Here is a 5161-nt window from a genome sequence, read left to right on the forward strand (position 1 = left end):
TCGATTGAAACTCGTTGAAGAAACATTCTTCAAAGGTAAAGTTTCCTCTGTATTTTCTTACTTTGTAATTTGATTTTGTATCCCGAAATTCAGCAACGAAAATCCGTTTCCGCTCCGGGAATCACATCCCTTCAATATATACATTGTATATCAAAATATACGTGGTATATTACACATTCTCTTTTGCTCTCACTTAGTATTATAAGACTAGGGTATATTACTTAATGGTTAATAATTAATTAATTAAACTCTTTAATTAACCAACTTTACTATTAACCCAAGGTGACTCTACTAAAGACCAAGGGTTGCACTCTCATGCACTCCAGATGAGTTATGTCCACGGATATAATTATAATAGCTTATCTTATCTTTCACGAATTGATTCATGGTCCCAATTGGGCAAAATTACCATTTTGCCCATTGTCTCATCTCTTGCTCCTTAAATCCCACTAGTTCTCTAATGGATAGCCTCCATTATCTCATCATGGGTTAATTCTTATTAGGGTATCAAGAAGACGAGTACCCTGTTATCCAAGCCCCGAACCAACACTATAAGGGTATCAGTTATATAATCACTCAATAAGGAGAAGTACACACTTTGCACTTTCCAATATTGAGTGGCTGTGAATTCTATATTATGTAGAAATGTTCCCAGTTCCCCAATTGAATATGTTCCCAAAACAGTAGGCTTATTGAGCGAACACACTCTAGTTACCCTCACCCATGTGAATCAAAGAACGCACTCGCATAAGCAAGAATTCACAACATACTCAAGATAAAGATCAAACGAGCATATAATCATCCTAGTTATACCCTCACTCACATAATGGTCTTATTAAAAAAATACAAGACAAGTCGTGGTCCAGTCTTATATAAACTCATTATATATGATACCCCCACTCATATTTCTTCACATGAATAACTAGGATTAAATCATTTGTAACTTTTACAAAGTGAGCCGTATCAGCAGTGTTACCAAGATAAGGCACCCCAACCTTATCCGTATACTGTAGATTCTTTAGGTTCCTACTTGAACACGATAATTTGCATGTCAAGTAAATATTGTTCAAGTTTACACTAGTAACCTCGGATTTTAATAAAATTAATAATATAAATTGCACATAAAATAATCAAATTATTTTATTAATAAATTATGAGGCTTTAGGGCATAAATCCCAACACGAACATCGTATGGAAGAATGTCATTTGTCACTTCGGCATCCCACATGCCCTTATTCCAGACAACTAGAAGCAGTACATACACGCTTCAAGAAGTTCTATGATGACCTCGGTATAAAGCATCTCAGTTTGCCGCCTACGCATCCTCAGGTGAATGGGCAAGTTGAGGCCATAAACAAAATCAACAAACGAGGATTGAAGATGAAGCTGGAGTCACTGAAGGGGCGCCTAGCCGAGGACCTATCTAATGTACTATGGTCGTACTGAACCACCACGCACAGATCCACTGGTGAAACTCCATTTAGCTTGGCCTTCTGGTCTGAAGCTGTTATCCTAGTAGAGATCGGCTTACCGACGCTGCATGTCGAGAATTTTGACCAGCAAGCCAATGATGAGGCATCGTTGCTCAATCTCAACCTCCTCGAAGAAACATGAGCTCGCTCCCAGCTCCACCAAGCTAAGTATCAAAACCACATGGTTGGATACTACAATGCTAGAGTCAAGTTACGCACATTCAAGATAGGCGACCTCATCCTTAAAAAGGTTTTGCAGCATGTTAGAGCCCTGGAGTCGAACTGGGAGGAACTCTACAAAGTCCGAGAAGTGGTTCGACCAGGCACCTACATCTTAACCTGCCTGAACGGCAACAAGTTGCCTCATCCGTGGAATGCTAACCACCTACGTATTTACTATCAATGACTCTAAAAGAATCTATTTGTAATTAGCTTGTACACATCATTAATAAATGACCACCTTTTGATATTCGAGTCTACCTCAAATGGGTGAGCTACATTCAAATGGGGCCGAGAAATGATATTAGCACGTGAATAGTGCGCAGCTCGACTCGGTTTAATTCTCCCGTCATAGAAAATTAAGCGTATAGAAAGAATTATCTTAATATGCACAAGTAAATTAAGGTGTCAAAGGTTAGGACAACCAAGCATTCAAGTGGCAGCAAACACATAAGCACAAATTATAAAATTAAATCATAAATGATCGAAAAATCTCATTCTATTAGCTTAAGGAAAAAAGGTGGTTGGGTCATTTAGATCTCAGCAGTTACAACGCACGAAAAAGCCGAAGCATAGAGGCTTCGACCCGATACAAAATTACTAGATAAAACGGGAGCGAAATTGACACGACCCGTCCCATAACACCTACTAGTTCAAGAACAGACTGCGCCGACCATGGACCCCACTAGGTGCAGAGTCTATAGTCGAAAATCTTCTAAACTTTTAAACTAACTTTTAACATCACTTTTATTCTTAAATTCTTTCTAAATACACTATTCAGGATGTAACTACAAATGATATACAATTTCTTAATGACTCTGGGTGGCAGAAGCTGGTCCATTCTCTTTTTGAAACTTATATACAACCTGAGGGGAAAACAAAGGGTAAAGAGTGAACTGAAAAGCTCAGTGAGTGGTAAGTTGAAACAAAAAAAAGATAATATTGGAAAACTTATTTCATAAAAAATTGAAGTTTCGAAGTTCTGCAAAACAAACCTTATAAAACTGTTCTAATAAATATTCTCATTAAATCTCATAAAACTTGAAAAACTAAAACTCATAAAGACTTTCTCATAATAAACTGTAACAACACGCATTCTCTAAATAAATTTGTAAATCGTTCACCTGAAACATTAAACAGAACTGGGAAAACACTTTCTAATAACATATAAAACATTTTCTTTCAACCAATAAATAGGTTCAGAAAACTCAACACCACACATGTATCCACATTCTATTATAGTCTACTAGCGTAGAGTAATCTCAATACGTACAGTAGAATAATTCTATTTCTGATCAACTGGCATAAAGTAATCTCAATATACACAGCAGAATAATTCTCTTAACGCGCGGAGTAAAATGGTCCCAAAGGCCTTCTATTTCTGGGTATACAATAGAAACACATTCATATAGCATACGGGTAATCACCTGGATACAATAACATGGTGGTTTGAAAACTTATTTCTCAATCTCATAGACAGTTCTAAAATTCTTCTTTCTAACATCATTTCAGGAAACCTCAAACATTCCTCTGGAATCATATAGTATTAATAAATTCTCATATTCAACCTAGCTTTTTTCATTCTAAATCAAACATTTCTTAAACTTCACACATTTTTCGAAATCACAAAACAGTTCTCCAGATTTTATGCAAATATCAAACAACCAGAGTTATTTTCTAAATTCTTAGACACATTCATAAATTCTCAGAACATTTATAAAACAATTCTTTTTAACACATTTTCTTTAATTATCAACAGAAATGCTAAAACATACATAATATATACTTTCTTAAAATTCTATCACAATATATTCTAAAAAAAACTTTTCGAAAATAAATCACTCACAAATTCCAACAATAATATCCAAAACATTTAATAAAGTAACCACTCACAAATTCTTTAAACTCGGTCGTCCTTTACTCCCATTTCTGCCTGACCTGTAATATCGATTCCATACGAAATTAGTTCATGCTTTAATCGAATTTAATTTCAACATATGCTTGTTTCCAATTGAAATTACTTTATCTTCCAAATTAATCCAAATTCTCTCTCCTCATTAAAAACCCCCAACTTCTCTTTCTTACACCCTTACAAGTGTGGGTCCCACCAAATACCAATTCAATTTCTCTTTCTTTCAGCTTCTCACGCGATTTCCCCCTTTTCTTTTACCAATTCATTTTACTTTTCTTAATTAAATTCTATTCAAAAGTTTCTTTCTCTCTCTTCCAAAGACTATTCATCTTCTTCTTCTTTCTTCTCCAAAACCCACCGATTTTCTTCCTTTCTTCCATCTTCTTTCTCTGTTTTTCTTTCTTTTTCTTCAACCAAGAACCACAATTTAACCTCAAATAACTTGTCATTCACAAAACCCACAAATTAAAGGAATCTATATTTGAGAATTTCATGGTTTAACACACCGAAACTTACCCAAAAACAAGCTTCAAAAACTCAAACCGGCTAAAAAAGAACTCTTACCTTCCTCCTTAGCCAAACACCTTCGATTTCTTTCTCTTCCCTGTTCTTTCTTCTTCTCCTTCGTTGTCTCTCTCTTTTCTCACATTTCTTTCTTTTCATTGCTTTTTCCGTTCATATGCTTTCTTTTTCTTTCTTTTATTTATTCTTTCCCTTCCTTTCCTTTTCCTTTTTTAAAACACCCGTCACACACCTTCACTAATCAACAACACACACATACGTGTCCTTCTCCAGAAATTCCCCCTTTTTTTAAATGACCAAAATACCCTTCCAAATAGAATTCCATTTTTTTTCTTTCTTTTTTTTCAATTTTCTTATAATCTTCTTTTTACTTAAAAGGAAACCAAACAGTCCTTACAGAAATTAAATCAAGGAGTTTTCCGAGCCTCGTCCTGTTCAGCTTATGGTGCACTTGGATCCTCAATCGAAGCCTCATCTTCATTCTCCATCTCAGTTCGAACGCTTGATAGGCAGAGGAAAGCTCCAAGTCAGGCGTGATCTTCTTTACCATAGTGACGACAATGTCGAAGCCTCGAGTAGCCAGGTCCTTTACCAGGTCGTCGAATTCAGGAAGTTCTTTGATGGTCCATTTGAGTTCAACAAAGTTCTTCAAGGTAGCCTCTTGTGCTGCCATCTCAGCAGCACGATCCTTCTTCTCCTTAGCAAGTTTCTCCTTGGGCTCTTTTACCTTTAGCTCAGCTTCTCTCCTGTAAAGCCTGACCTGACTATGGAAATTCTCCAGCGAAGAAGTGGATTTTACGAGTTCTTCACTCTCAGTGCGGGCCTCTCCAGCTTGGCCTCTAGCTTTTCAATCTTCTTGGTAACTTCACGCTTGTGAGTAAAGCTAACTTTCCTTGCAGTCCGGCTGATGATAGTAGTTGTATGACAGACGGTGAAGTAGAGTTGAGCCAGCTGGTTAACCAAGCTTTTCACATAATCCCAGGCTTCTCCACAAAAGCCCATTCACTCTCTCGTACCATCTGAGTCGAATGGCTCT

The 5161-nt window shown here is 36.6% G+C and overlaps 1 long non-coding RNA gene across 1 annotated transcript; it reads right to left on the bottom strand.

Moving 5' to 3' along the window:
* Positions 1–2172: 2172 nt before the first annotated feature.
* On the bottom strand, positions 2173–4413 carry LOC111025362 (uncharacterized). Its single transcript, XR_002603515.2, has 3 exons — positions 4168–4413; positions 3585–3629; positions 2173–2557 (listed from the first exon to the last, which is right to left on the bottom strand). It is a non-coding gene; the product is annotated as an uncharacterized LOC111025362 (long non-coding RNA).
* Between the last annotated feature and the right edge of the window lie 748 nt (positions 4414–5161).

This window comes from Momordica charantia, assembly GCF_013281855.1.
Source record: "Momordica charantia cultivar OHB3-1 chromosome 9 unlocalized genomic scaffold, Mcharantia_2.0 BLBB01000009.1, whole genome shotgun sequence".
Lineage (NCBI taxonomy): Eukaryota > Viridiplantae > Streptophyta > Magnoliopsida > Cucurbitales > Cucurbitaceae > Momordica > Momordica charantia.